This window comes from Talpa europaea, assembly GCF_964194135.1.
Source record: "Talpa europaea genome assembly, chromosome: X".
NCBI lineage: Eukaryota > Metazoa > Chordata > Mammalia > Eulipotyphla > Talpidae > Talpa > Talpa europaea.
The window spans coordinates 11,436,409-11,452,525 of NC_140081.1; positions in this window are offsets into that span (position 1 = coordinate 11,436,409).

The window sequence follows — 16,117 nt, forward strand, 5'->3', positions numbered from 1 at the left end:
CTCCTCCAGTGGCTGGGGAGCAGCCAGGGATCGAACCGGCACTGCAGAGGCTGTGGGCAGCTTCGCAACCCAGCGCTCAACCGCTGCGCCACCAGGGAGGCCCATCCTGGTAACTTCTTGCCCTGGATATATTATCGCCCTGTGCCATCTAATATGAATCCTTCTTTTCTAGGATCTCCTCATGTCAAAATGGTGGTCTACCTGTGAATGAATTCCCTTTTAACCATTGCAATATTAACTCTTTATCCCAGTTCACTGAAAAGCAAGAAACTCTGAGCCCTCCATTTAAAACCAGATGGAGGTATAGACTTATATCGAAACAAATCCCGGTAGAGACTTATACCAAAAAGGCTTTGACCTCTTCCACCAATGCCGGGTCAACTTCCGCAACCCCACACCCTGGATCACATCACTCAGATCAGACAATATCTAGATCATGTTCACAGTGATAATAGTATTTTGAACTGAAGAGCCGATGAATGGATCAGAAAACCCTAAATATAATCAACCTTTTTAATTAAACTTTGTTTTGGGAAGAAAAAGCACCTTTTGCTGAGATAACTACAAAACACTTATGATTTTGTCTCCTAAAATGGTTCTAAGCCTTGACTTTAGAAATTATGTGAAATTCTATATTGTAATGTGGATAAGTGGTTCAGGTGAACTCAGCCGATTTAACACCTTTGTTCCCTTAGTGCGGTAAATTGACCCAGAGGTGACCTTTTGTAATGAGTTCCTGAAAAATTTGCATTATTCCGCTTTCAAAAGTATTGTTTTTGTTCATTTTTTTTGGTGATAACGTTTGTTAACCTGTGTAAAAGGATGAAATTTCAATGTGGTTTTAAAAATGCTGTTTTTATGTGACTCTAATTACAGTCACATACTGTTTGTTAAAGCTGTGTTTTACCACTAATTTCTCAAGGCACAATAAAAATCCTAGAAATAAAAATTTACTGGAATACACTGTGAGGAAGACAGCTAAATGGTAGTTATTTCACATTTTAGGCATTGAAAATTTGAGATATAACAAATACATAATACATTTCACTGGAATGCATTTTCATTTTTAGGTATGCACAAAACACCAAAATACTTTGGAATTCCTGTGTTGTGATAGATTAATATTTGTAGTCTTTAGAGGCATTACAGTCATTTGGAAACATATGGCCAAGGGAATTGACTTTGTAGGCTCCAAGTGGGGGAATTCTGTTCTTAGAAATGTTGTTTGCTTCCCAGAATAGTTGCAATAATGCACCACACTGATTAGTGTTAAGTACCATGATAGTATAGCATGGGCTACTCTGCTCATTGTCTGAAACAAAGTATTTATAATTTCTCATTTTGTGGGAGTGTTTGATACTCCTGTTATTATTTTTTCTTGTTTATTGGGTGTAAAACTAAGACTTAAGGGCCATGGAGTAATTTGACTATTGTATTAATGATGGGCATTCTTATAGTAGCAAACTTGCATTTGCTTGAATCTCATTATTGGGTGATAATGGTTTTCCCTCTAACTTAAAAAAAAATCTTTCTTTTTCTAAAGGGAGAAAAGCAAATACATTTATTTAATTAGTTTTACATGACATGGGATTGCGGGGACCTTCTCAAGAGTTGAAGAAGTGGTTACACCTGTGATTTTTTATGCTACGTTTGATGAAGAGTAGACAGTCATGGAAGAATATGATTGGTTAAGAAATATAAGGTAATTGTAGTAAACTGGGGGACAGTCAGCAAGACCTGCTTGTTAGAATTCTTTTTGGAAGCCCTTAGTTTTCAGAGATAAGGATGCTACTTTCTTCCAGGAATAGAGGGGGCACCTCTCACTCTTTCAGAGAAGGGAAGTGGGCAAAAGTGAAACTAAACGTCATCTGCTGCTTTCTCAAACTCCTCCAACTTAAAAAATAGTCAATGCAAAGATACAGTATTTTGGAGTAGCATGTCTTGAACCCCATCATTTCCCTACTCCCAAAGGTAAACTACTATCAACTTCAATTAATTTTGTCTGTTATTTTTTCATAAATTCGATTTTATTATTTTTTATTGAGGTAACATTGGTTTACATACTGCATATGATTCAGAGGTACACGTTCACACCTCTTCAGATCTATGTGACCATATCACATCCACCACCACAGCAGCCATAGTTCTCTACCAGAGTCCATTGAGCTCTCCTCCCTTTTGCTCCACACCTTCCCCCTTCCTCTATGGTAGCCTCAATTTTGCAGTCAGATTTCTAGGATTGATGTCTGGTTTGGTTTTGGCTGACCCTTTGTTTGATTTTTCTTATTCCACATATAAGTGAAACCATCCAGTATTTGTCCTTATCCTCCTGGATTATTTTGCTTAGCATAAATTCCTTCCAGTTCTAGTCATGTGTTGCAAATGGCAAGAGTTCATCTCTTTTAGAGCTGAGCAGTATTCCATTCTGTTACAGATACCACATCTTACTCCACTGATCAGTTACAGGGCATTTAGATTGTTTTCTGTTCCTTGATTATTGTAAATAATGCTGTAATGAACATAGGAATATTACATAATCCTTTGCATTCTTTGTGTTGATACCTAGCAGTGGGATTGCTAGGTCTTAAGGTAGATCTGTTTTTAATGTTTTGAGAAAACTCCATGCTGTTTTCCATATAGGTTGAACCAGTCTACATTGCCACCCAATGATATATTAGGGTTCTATTTTTTCTACACACTTACCAACACTTGCTTTTTCTGGTCTTTTTGATATGGGCCATTCTCACAGTTGTGAGATGGTATCTTATTGTGGTTTTGATTTGCATTTCCCTGATGATAAGTGATGATAAACATTTTTTTCATGTGCCTGTTGGCCATCATATGTCTTCTTTGAAGAATTGTCTATCTAGCTCTTCTGAACATTTTTTAAATATTTTTTACTGTTGTTGTTCAGTTGTATGAGTTCTTTGTAGGTCTTACATATTAACCCCTTGTGAGATGTATGATACGCAGATATTTTCTCCCATTCTGTAGGATGTCTTTTCATTTTAAATAGGTTTTTTTTTTCAAAAATTTATTTATCTATTTATACAAGCACTGGGTACAGTCAGAAGCGTGGGAGGGTGAGAGAATTCACCAAAGCCAGAGGGGGGAGCAGAACAGACAGACTGACAAAATACACTGCTGAGGGGAGCAGCGGGTGCAGCAGGAGAGGTCTGCGCGCCATGTGGGACCCTCGCCGGCCTGGCCGGGGATCAAACTGGCACTGCAGAGGCTGCAGGCAGCTTTGCAGCCCAGCGCTCAACCGCTGCGCCACCAGGCAGGCCCTGTCTTTTCATTTTAATGATGGTTTCTTTCATGGTGCAAATGCTTTTTAGTTTGATGTAGTCCCATTTGTTTATTTCTGTTCTTGTTTCCCTTGCTGTTAGAGTTTTATGGTGTCAGGTCTTATATCTAAGTATTTCATCCATTTTGAGTTAACTTTTGTGTATGGAGTGAAAGAATGGTCTAGTTTCATTCTTTTGCATGCAGCTGCAATTTGTTGACGAGACTTTCCTTTCTCCAATGTATGCTCTTGACTCCTTTGTTATAGATGAACTCTCCATATATGTGTAGGTTTATTTCTGGGTTCTCACTACTATTACATAGGTCTGTTTGTCTTTCCATTGTCATACTGTATTGACTATCATAGATTTGTAGTATAATTTGAAGTGTGGGAGTGGGAGACCTCTGTTCTTCCTCTTTTTGTCAGGATTGCTTTGGCTGTTCAGGGTCTTTTGTAGTTCCATACATATTTCAGTAATGTTTGTTCTAGTTGATTGAAGAGTGCCATTGAAACTTTGACCAGGATTACCTTGAATCTATAAATTGCTTTGGGTAAGATGTCCATTTTAACAATGCTATTTCTTCTTCTGAAATATATTTCCATTCTCTGTGTCTTCTTCTATTTCTTTTAACAATGTCTTATAGTTCTCATTGTACAGGTCCTTCACCTCTCTTGTTAAATTTATTCCTTGGTATTTAATACTTTTGGATGTGCTAGTAATAGTATTAAAAGCTATTATTTCTTGTCTATTTCATCTACCGGCAAAGCACTCTAAATTCTGATGTTTTAGTATGTAGCTAACAGTGAAGACTAACCATATGACTTTGTTTTTTTCCCCCTTCCCCCTCAACCAGATGACTTTGTATTGGAGAAAAGTAATGATTAACTTATATAAATTTCGCTGCCTTATAAGGTGCCTTTAGAATCAGCTTTTGCATTATAGGGACTTGTTATTTTTGTTCAGATACACTGTATATGGATAATATGATCAGATACACTTTATATTGAATTCATATAAATTAATTGACATTCTTAGAATATTATTGTGTGTTACTTGAATAAACCCTCATGAAGTTTTTCTTCCCCTAAATTGTGCATAATATAAACTTTAAATGTGTCATCTGTGGATATACGTTATTAGATAGTTTATAAAATATAAATTTAGAACGTATTTCTTTTTGGTAAAGGATGAGCTGATTGCTAATTTATCCTTTTTTTCCCTGTGAATACAGGCAAAACAAATTCTTATCTTGGCTGATTAGATACAAACACATCTCTGAACTCAGAACTGATGTTAGAAATAATATAAATGGTCATTTTAACCTTGACCAGACTAAAATAACAAATATACTTTTTTTTAAAGTAAGTGATTTTTCACACCTAGCAATTTGAGCGTCCAGTGTTAATGCAATATTTCCAGCAAGAAAGCTTTGTTATTAGAAGCTGAGTGCGGCAGTGTGAAATGTTGGTGGTAAATGCTTTTATCATGTTATTGTAGGTACTTGGACTGGTATAAACGATTCTCTTTTTTGCTTGGTTTTAGGAGCTGTTAAAATATTACTGTCAAGATACAATACCTGTCTTTGTTTTGTTGTAATAAGAAAATAGCCATATTCTCTTTGTCTTCTCAACTATGTATGAAGAGCTCTCCTGCTTTTATTGCAATTCAATAGGGTTGAATGTGATATGAAACGACTAATACAATGTATTAGACAAAAGAAAAAAGTACCATGATGAAAAATTTTACATGTTAAAATTTTAATGTTAAAAGAAGTAGATGTTGACAACTATTTATTTTCAGTTAGGTTTAGGAAATATGTGTTATGAAGCAAAGATGATCAGATGAATACGCTATAGCGGACAAAGATTTTAAATAGCATTAGATGTTCACTTATCCAGTTATTATTTGAATGACCATGTGGGGTAGAAACATAACACAATTACCTTTAGTGTTTCATTTTTTTTTTAAAGGAAAAATAATGCGAATCCTACCAGAGATAGTTTTGAAGCTATGATGGATTCAGGTCGAAATTAAATGTATGTATGGTGTACTATACTACTCTGAAAACTACTGAGGTGACAATTTAATTCTTAAAAATGGCTAGAAATATATGACTGTAGAACTGAGGCTCCCAGAGGGGGAGGGGTGAGAATAAAATGTGGAGGGTGCACAATGGACTGTGCTGAAGGACTATGAGTGCTGTGGTTGTGGGTGTGGTATGGTAACAACACCCAAAGGGAAGATCCTATCCCTCTAAAACACAACATTGTAAGCCAATGTTACCTCAATAATAAAACAACACAATAAAGTGGGGGTGCTAAATACCAAAAAATAGTATTTTGGAAAGTTAAAAATATTAGGGAGCAGGAAAATGAAGGTAGAATAAATAGTAAAACCAAGCCTAAGTTAAAGATGGAAACAAAAATTTGAACCAGAAAATTCTACACGTTGTTAATGAAGGATGAAATGTGGATAAAGCAAAGAGGCATGATACAAACATGCATGTTTCACAAAACACGTAAGTCTTATACCAAGTGAAAGTTCTCCTGTGGGTGCTCATGGAATGGTCACTGTGTAACATAGGGTGGTATTACCTGCTCTGACAGCATGGAAGAATCTCCTGGAGAGTCAATTCAAAATAGCATCCTTTGCCTTATTTCCACAAGAGTCTGATTCATTTGGTTTGGGGGACGGCTTAGTAATCTGTCCTTTCCTTAAGTATCCCAGGAGATTTGGAAGCAGCTGCCTGAGACATCTGGTCACCCAGTCTCCTTTCTGACTGGCTACATCCTTTCTGTATACAGCAACCAAGGGTGATCCTCTGAGAATGGAAATTGCCCTCAAATGGTTTTGAACTGCACTTCCAATTCCTTTTTCATAACTATAGGCGATCAGACTCCTGATGAATTTGCCAAAATCATGCTATATAGCCTTTTCTTCCAGCCGCAGAACTTCAAGGTCATTACCACCTCTGCATTTTGTGCTTATTTTCCTCCCTGAATTCGCTTCCCACAGATCTTCATGAGGCTGGCTCCTCCATGTCTCTGTTCAAATGCCCTCCTCGCTACTCCGTGATAAGTAGCCACCCCCTTTGCCCCACTCCATCCTCCTGTATCTCCTCACGTCACTTTATTTTTCTGCATGGCACGATCACCACTTGTTAATATATAATTAATTATCATCTTGTTTTTGTTTCTTCCACAAGAATGTCAGCTCTAAGAGAGGTGGGTCTTTGTACTAGTCTATCAAGAAAGAACAAAGATGATATGTAATCATATTTACAATATTGTTTCCTGCTGTTTCTTCTTCATTTTTCATTTTATTCTGACCCAAGGGCTATCTCCGGAGTTTTCTTGGTGCTCTAAGATGATAGAAAGTCCTGTGATTCAAATGTCCAGTCCAATGTGATAGTCAAAATTTGGAATTAATTTGAGGAAGAGGCCTTTTCCTACTGCCCCAGCTGAGGCAGGTGGAAAGCTACCAGTTGAGGGAGAATGTTCTGGTCAACTTCTTTTCTTACCCACTGTGGCTTTCTTTTTTTCTCCCCTGTTGCATTAAGTGTACTTCTTGGTCTTCTGGAGTTGGGGAGCTAGGGATTGGAGGAAGAGAGGTTGAGAGAAGTAGGGAAGGTTTGACTTAAGATTGTTACTATAGGGCCTCCCTGGTGGCTCAAGGGTTTAAGACACAACCTATGAAGCTATCTGCAGCCACTGCAGCACGAGTTTGAGCCCTGGCCAGGGAGCAACCCACATGGCGCAGCAGACCTCTCCTGTCTCACCCACTGCTCCCCTCAGCAGTGTACTTTGGTCAATCTGCCTGTTCTGTTTCCCACTCTGTCCCTGGTGAGTCCTTTCACCCCCCACATCTCTGGCCTCTACCCCAGCTCTTGTATGCATAAATAAATAAATCTCTTTAAAAAAGATTGTTACTATATAAAACTGGGTTGGTGCTTTCTTGACCTGACCACAGATTTTAAGAATCGATTTTTTCTTTCCTGGGCATTTTTATGGTTGATAAGAATTGCTCTTATTGCTCTGGGCCTCTCCCTGTAGTTCTCTTAATGGAGATGAGTGATCTCTCATCCTCTTAGTTCTTTATTTTTTCCTGAGAATCCTGCAATGCCTACAGTTTCTCTCCACTGAGCTATGTTTATCCCTCCAGGTGACCCTCTTGGAGAGGACCTAAGCGGGCCTCCATACTGATTCCCTCTAGTGAGGGGCGAGGTCTGGCCCATGAGAAACACACTTCCTTTTCCCTATGAAATTCTGGCTGTGCGGGCCATTCCCAAATGTTACCACCCCCTCTTCCTCAGTTGTCTAAGAAATTAGTCAGCTTGTTTCTGGCAACTTAGATTTTCCAGGCAACACTGTAGAGTGTCCCCCGTGTTACAGAGAACACATATTTAGCTTTCTCAACGAAGAGGAAAGCTATCTCATCCCTTCCTCCAGGTGGGAGGAAAGGCAGTGAAGTCCAGTTTCAGGCTGTTTGATTGGTCAGTGGTCAGGCCATGCTGTTTGTTAATTATTTTAAACATCACTCTGGATCCAGCTGTTCTTGATGTTCATTTGGCTCAGGAACCCCAGATGGTGAAATGCAATCAACTTGGGTTGTATCTACCAAAACTAATGAAGGGGAAGAAGTGGGTGATTAAACAGATAATTCAGAAAAGTGCCTCAGGTATTGGAATTTTCTTGGCAAAATCTCATCTGAATCATTCTGAAAGGTGTCAGGATTTGGCACATCTTATAAAAGTTCCAATAATATTATGCTGAACAAAATAATGTATTTTTTATTTGACAAAATTGTCAGGGAGAAGTCAGTCATATTTTAAGCATCTTTTAAGGTCAGCTCTACATAAAAATGTGATATAGTTGGAGTTCATATTTAGCTGAGATGAAGAGGGGATACAGAGTCCTTTTCCCTCTACTGAATGAAGCTAATTTTTAAATCCTATATCATCACATAACAGGAAAGAGTTGGAGCACTTATTCATTGACCGTTGCTTGTTGTGCTTTAACACTGTTCCTAATATTTGCCTTGGATATTCTGCTTGGTCTATGCATGTGGCAGACTGAGTGCAAAATTAGCTTCAATTCTTCACTGCTTCTTATATTTACACCCTTTCAAGTGTCCTTATCAGTTCTCTTACCAAGAAGTGCGTTCTATTTTCTTACCCTCTTAAATACGGTCTGGCCTTGTGATTTGCTTTGGCCAAGAGAAAGTGTTAGAAACCCAGGGGCCTCGTGTACCTGCCTCTCAAAGGCCTGCCATCAAATTTGGCCTACCTTGCTGGAACATGAGAGATCAAATTGCCGAAAGCTCATTTCCCACCCCCACTCAAAAACTATGCTAGACCTATGGAGAAGCACCAAACCACTCACACAAGAGTGCCCAGCCAAGATTAGCAGAGATACCAACGAGCCTTCAGCTGATTGTGGACTCATGCAGGAGATCAGAAAGCAAAAGAAATATCCAGATTGCTGGTATTTTTGCGAGAAACAATATAAATGCTTATTGTTTCCAGTCACTGCATTTGAGGATGGCTTGTTATACAGCTTGAGTTAACTGATACAAGTCATTTTCACCCTCCCTTTCCCCTTGTGGTCAGAGAATTACACACTCTCCAGTCTTACAAATAAAACTTGTTGAATATGAGTTTTTTTTTTAAACTTTTTATTTTTTTTTAAAGATTTATTTATTTATTTATTTATACAAGCACTGGGTACAGTCAGAAGCGAGGGAGGGTGAGAGAATTCACCAGAGCCAGAGGGGAGAGCAGAACAGGCAGACTGACGAAATACACTGCTGAGGGGAGCAGCGGGCATGGCAGGAGAGGTCTGTGCACCATGGCAGGAGAGGTCTGCGTGCCAGGAGGGTCTGACGATCCCCTCGTCGGCAGCTGGGGATCGAACCGGCACTGCAGAGGCTGCGGGCAGCTTCACAGCCCAGTGCTCAACTGCTGCACCACCGGGGAGGCCCGAATATGAGGTATTTTTAAATGACATCTTACAAATATTTCATGTGAAGAACTGGGGAGAGTTCATCTTTGAAAGGGTTTCATTTATAAAGTATTTTCGGGTTTTGTCACATGTTCACATATTCATTTTCCAGTTTTCTCATTAATATCCAAGTTATAAAGATGATTAACCTTCAATAAACTGCATAGTAACCTTGAACAAACTGTGGAGGATTTAGCTTAAGCAGACATTACACATGCAGCTGGTGTTTCCTGGAGTCCTGGTGATCAAATACTTAAGACAATATGCAAAGTCTCGCGCTTATCAGCATAAATCCTTATTCCAGAGTCGTTCTTCTGAATTTGTGTCTTGGGAATCTCTGAAGTTTGTGGGAGCCACTTGTGTAATAGCGGAGCTATGTTGGTCGGTTCTTACTCTCGATTTAGCGCTGTGCTTTCTGATGGACGGATCTATCTTCAGGGAAGTTGGAGCGCCACAGCCATATTCTTCATCTTCGCATCCAAGGAGGCTCAAGTCAGCATGAGTTACCTTGGAGGGAAACCCTCCTTTTAACCCCATCCTTTCATGGGTCCCGACAATCTGAAATAGCTTTCTAAATTGATGTTTTAAAACTTTCTTATTTCATCCAACCAACCCAGCTCTCTCTGATATATTTCAAATCACATGTGAGTGAGCTACTAGCCCTTGCAGCTCTGCACACGCCCAGATGTCCGTCACCAAGATGGACATCATTTTGGATACCTCTTGACTGCATTTTAGACATTGAGGAGGTCGTTGGGCAAACATCTGTTTTAGGGACAGATGTCTGCATAATCTTTGCTTTTCAGTTTAGAATGTACTTTAACTGCAATTAAAAATACTTTTTTAGTAGGGAAAATGCCTTCAAAATGACTTTGTGTTTTAGTTCATGAAAACAATAAATGCTCACACTTGAGTATGTAGACAATATAAGGAAGGATATATGAAAATGAACTTAGTGTAATTCTCTAAAGTGATTTTTTGGTATGTATTTTATATGCATTTTATGGCATTCTGTAAGGAAGTTTGAGTATCCAGACTGTACCTTTTTTACAATCTCTTTTATGAATATTTAATTATTTTAAATGTAATTCATTAGGGGGTTAACTTAATTTTTAACTTCTAAAATCACATGACTTATTTGTATTTCAACTCAATTGCATTTTGTATATTTTAGTTAAGGCTCAATACACATAAATTATTTAGTTTCCTCATGTAATATCTATGGAGTCACTTAAAACTGAAAAGATGAACTGTATTCACTTCACTCTTTGCCCGTGTTTCATTGCAATCAATGTACTCAGTACTTTTTCGAAACTAGATTCTTTCTTTAGGGTAAAGATGGAACATGTCCACTAACCCAGCCCATTTATAGGAGCAAAGCAGTACGTGACTCCAAAACAGGTGATTTTAGGAAAAGCACAAATAAATTATTACTAAATCCTGTCTTCTTTTCTTTCCCATTGTTATTGACTTCCAAGGGGGCTGGCCACACATTAGGAGGATGCGGACTAGGAAGACACTACATTGTTCTAAATACCAGGTGAGCATAAACTCCTTTCGTTATTTTTAGAAGGTCTCTAAGGAAACATTTTTATTTGACTTGTATATTAACTTTAATTTTGTGCTCAGATAGACCGGCATTTCTGTCCTAGCCATTTCAGACTACACATAATCGACTTTCCTTGTATTGAATGCAGGCACCTCCACCCCAATGAATCATTGGTGCACCGTCACCTCTGGGTCTCGCCCCACAGTATTGCCTCTCCTGGTGAAGGGTTGTCTCAGCCAAACAAACGAACCAGCCAGAACCCTGGTGGGCATGCTAGAGTCCTCTGTGCTCCTCCCTCACTTGCCATGTTGACTTGGTAACCAAGGCCTGCAGGTTCCAGTTTTATGCTTCTATAATCCAAGCCATTGCTTTACCACAGCGCGGGCACCCGTCGCGTCTCTGGTGGACTGCTGAAAGAACCTTCTTACCACCTCCCCACCTCTGGTCCCATCACCAGCCTCACTCATCTGACTCAGCTGCCCAAGGAAACTTCGAAGGTGCGAGTCTATTTGCAGATACAAATTTATGCTCTCGAATTTTGGATAATGTCACATTCCTTGGCTTAGCCCTGAAAGGCCCTCATCAGAGCTAACCTGTCTTCTGCTCCAGCCTCTTTTCCAGCCCTGTGCCTCTGGGTGTCCTTTTCTTCAGCTGCACATTTTCAGTGTCCCCCTGAAAATGACAAATAGTTGTTCCCTGCTTCATGGTGTCCCCTACAGTTTCCCTCCACCAGCTATTTCTCTCCGTGTTTTTGCCCTCACTTTATCTCATCTTTTCTGGTTTTTAAAACTCTATTTTTCAACTGCCATGTACAACAACACGATGGACCTCGAGGGCATTATCCTAAGTGAAGTAAGTTAGACAGAGACAAACAAACACCATATGATTTCACTCATGGGGAAGACTAAGAAACAAAAGAAATGAACAAACCAAACAAACAGAAACAAATGCTTTGACTAGAAGAACAAAATAGTGCTTAGCAGAAGGGCAGGGTGGGGGTAGGGAAATTGAGGAAAAGGTGTCAACTGTAGGGTGAAGGATGGAAACCAGAATTTTGATGGGGAACACGTAGTTGGTGCAGATGGTGATTTATAATGCCGCACACCTGAAACCTATATAATGTTATAAGCCAGAGTTGCTTCAATAAAATTTAAAAATGCATTCTTTAAGACTCAACAGAAATATCATCACTTCTTTCTAAAACTTTTCTCCAGCCAAGCGATTTTGATGCCTCTGCACTGTGATGAGTATACCATTTGTTTTTGCACCATGGTGGTTACACACTGTGTGTTAGTTGTTTATGTGCCTTTCCAGGCCACTGGACTAATGGGTTTCAAAGTGTGGTCCCCTTTGCAGCTTCACCTGCAAATTTGCTAGAAATGCAAATTCTCAGGCTTCATCCCACCCATCCTGCAGCGGGTCTCAGCTAGCTAAAAGCTAAGCATTGCAGGTTTGAGTCCTCTGGGGGAAAATCCATTTTCTCAATTCTAGACAATACCTGCATTCCTTGGCTTGTGATCTCATCCTCCATCTTCAAAGCTAGCCATAACTGGCTGATTCTTTCTTATGATGCCTTCATTCTGGTTCTGATTTTTCTGCTCCCCTCCCCCCTTCACGTTTAAGCTCTATGTGGTTGTATTGGACCCACCTAGTTAATCCAAACTAATCTCCTTATTGATAAAAAAAAAGTGAGATCATTAGCAACCTAAATCCATCTGGTTTTTTAACAACATATTCAGTGGTGCCAGGGATGAGGATGTGGACATTTCCTGGGTGGGGTCATTATTCTGCCTACCTTCACATTAATTTTGACAGTTAAATTCCTATTGCCTTTTGCTTTAATGCATGGACTTTTAGGAGACATCTAGGACTCCTTTTTCATGGTCATTTCTTGTGAAGAAGGCAGGTTGAACATTTTGTGGTGATTTAGAATATTTTGTTGAAAAGATGACCCCCACTCCCAGGATTTATAATTGTGAATGTAAAATATGAACTTCTGTCAAGGTTGCACAGGAAAACACATTGCAGATGGCAGCTACAGACAGTGAGATCTAGGAAAATAAGTCTGTCCATATGTTAAAAGGAGCTCAGCTTCAAATATTTAAAAAAGAGAAATAACGTGTCATTAAATAGTACATCTTTGGAGAAGGGGCAAGGCAATGACTTATTCAATTTTTTCCAGAGCATGGTTTTTAGATCAAACTTGCCAAGTCTTTCTTTCTTCATTCACACTGAAGGCTAGGGGTGTCTTATATCGGGACTGCAACAATGTAAGAAAAAAATTAAATTAATAACAAAAAAGTTCTCTATATTTAAGAATCCCAGGTAATTGCTCAGATTGTCCTCTCATCTACCTTCTGAGCCCAGCCATCCAAAACACTTTGATCAGTAGCTGCCTTACCGCTGGTTTGGTTTTCTTTCTTTCTTTTTAAAAAAGATTTATTTATTTATGCATACAAGAGCTGGGGTACAGGCCAGAGGTGTGGAGGGTGAGAGGATTCACCAGAGACAGAGTGGGGAGCAGAACAGGTGGATTGACTGAAACACACTGCTGAGGGGAGCAGCAGGTATTGGAGAAAGCATTCATACTGCGGACTTGTCTTCCCATTCATGTCTTTCATTTGTAAAGATCTTTGTACCAGAAAATAGGGATGGGGATGAAGCAGTAGAAATGCATTTGATGAAGGATTTGAATTTTAAATATTGAATTTTGACAAGTTACTCTTTGGAAGCTGAGACTATTTTTTCAAATGCAATGTGTATACATAGTATGAGGTCAGGACCAGTCTAATGTGAGCCAGTTTGGACCTGCATTGGGTGGTCCAGGTGTGCATTTGTGGACAGTGGACCAGAAGCATGAGAGGAGGTGATGCGCAACCAGAAAAGCCTTGTTATTTTAAATTACCCTCAGTCAGGGATTTTCCCACGTCCTAGTGAGAAAGCAACGGCAGCTCCCCTCTGTCACTGTGCACACCCCAGTCCTTCCAGCTGCCCTGCTTATAGAGTACGCTTGAATTAGCAATGAACCAAGCTGAATTTATCCTGCACTGTAAATTCAATACTTACATTTTAAAGAAGTGTTTGCAAATTCTGAGTTGTATTCCTCAGCTATTGCTAAGGCGAACAAGGTGCAGAAGGAAAGAAACACCTTGTGGTTCTTTCTAGTCAACATCTCACATTAAATTGGAAAGACCTTTAGCCTCTGAAGTCAACCAGAACAAAATGTTCTTCAGTTTAAGTGTGTTGAGTGTAGCAAGGGTTGTGATTCTCTAACTGAAGGTTGAGAAGCTGCGAGATGATTACCAGGCCAATCTGAGCACAAAACTCCCCAGTTTTGCCCTTACAGCTTTTATTTTGAGACAATACATTTTTTTTTTCTGTTCTTGGACAACTTTTTCGCATTATTTTGCCCTTACTGTTAGAGTCCCATGTGATACCCAGGGAATCGCCACTGTGGAAGCTTGACAGCCATAGTTCTGGACTTATCCGGAAGGGTGAAGCATCTGCGCTATCTTCTAACAACTAGGAAGTGACCCTTGGACCACCTGGCCACCCAGGAGGATGGGTTAGGAGGCAGGATAGAAGGACATTGATTTCCCACATTGCTACTGTCCTTTAAGCAAGGGGATTTGTATGACAAGTTATAACAGAGAAGCTTTCAAACCCTTTGCTCATGAATCTGCCTTGCAGAAGTTCACCCTTCTAAGAAACAACTGCTCCCTCCCAAGCTCCAAATGGAAACTTTTCAAGGCCATATTTGCTATGAGGGATATTTATCATGGAAGTTAAGTAACTTACACTTTAATTCAAGTGTCCTCTCAACATTGAGAATAGCTTATTTTCTCCAGGAGGCCCCAGCAGGTTCCTGTTTTAAAGAAATGGAAAAAAAATATATTGCTTTCAACAGCCCTAAAATCAATACCATTTCAAATATAGATGGGACCAAGCTCCTTGTGCTCCTAACGTGAGCTGAAGAACGGGGATGACCTGAAGTCCTGTGTGATCATAATACTGCGACAGAAACCACAGTGCCCTGGGGGACAAGTGATTGGCGCCCCTCCTGCCCATTTCAGATGAAGGGGTCGACCCCCGCCCGCCGGCACGGGAGCAATGGTCTCCTCTCCTTCCATAGTTAGCCGCTTCCCTGCGGAACAGATTTGGGACCAGACCATTGAAACATTAACATGTACCCTTTCCTTCACCTTCTATTTATTTATTTATTTATTTTTTAATAGAGGCATGTTTTATTTATTTGTTTGTTTGTTTATACATGCACTGGGTACAGCCAGAAGCGCGGGAGGGTGAGAGAATTCACCAGAGCCAGAGCGGGGAGCAGAGCAGGCAGAAGGCCCAAAGTACACAGCTGAGGGGAGCAGCGGGCGGCAGGAGAGGTCTGCACGCCATGTGGGACCCGCCTCCTGTGGCCAGGGAGCAGCTGGGGATCGAACGGGCGCTGCAGAGGCTGCAGAGGCTGTGGGCAGCTTCGCAACCCAGCGCTCAACCGCTGTGCCACCAGGGAGGCCCGGTTTTATTCTTTTAAATTTGTACGTAACATGTAGCTTTTTGGTGAAGGGAGAAAGACCTCGATTCCTTTGTGTAGTTTCCATCTCTCTGTGGCAATTCTCAAAATTGCCTTTTATCTCAGAATTCAGTGAGCATATTTATTTTAAAGTGTTTGTTTTTGTAACTCCAACATCCTCCCTTGCTATTCTATTTCTATTTTTGTTTCTCCCTGGTCTTAATTCAACTTGTCCTGGGTCCAGCCTGCCTGTCTTTGTTTGCATGTTAGACATTGTGTTTGAAAAACCGTAGAAATAATTTGTGGGCCAAGATGATGCTGTTTTCCTCAGGAGAGGATTCCCATTTGTTTCTGCCAAATGCCCAGGGGTACCAGCAATCTTGATCACCTCTGTCCATTTTCAGGGTTAGAAGACCTGCAGCTCCTGCAGGAGGCCATGTAATTTCATGTCCTCCTAATTTTAGAGTATAGACGTTCCGTCATCCAACCCAATGTGGGGAAAGTTAACCATCCTCTCCCCTCCCCACCTACTTTTCCTGGTGACTCTGGAAAGGCGCGAATATTGTTCCTTTGGCTCCACCAGGTTGACCAGATAATTACTTAGCCTTTTAGCCTCTCAGTTGTACCCTCCAGGACCACCAAACACCCACCAGAAGTAGATTCCATTATTTCCTTTCTTCTACTAGCTTCTGGATTTTTGTTGTTGTTGTTGTTGTTGTTGATCTAGTCCCTCAAGATGGGTGATTGGGTTATTACTTTGGGT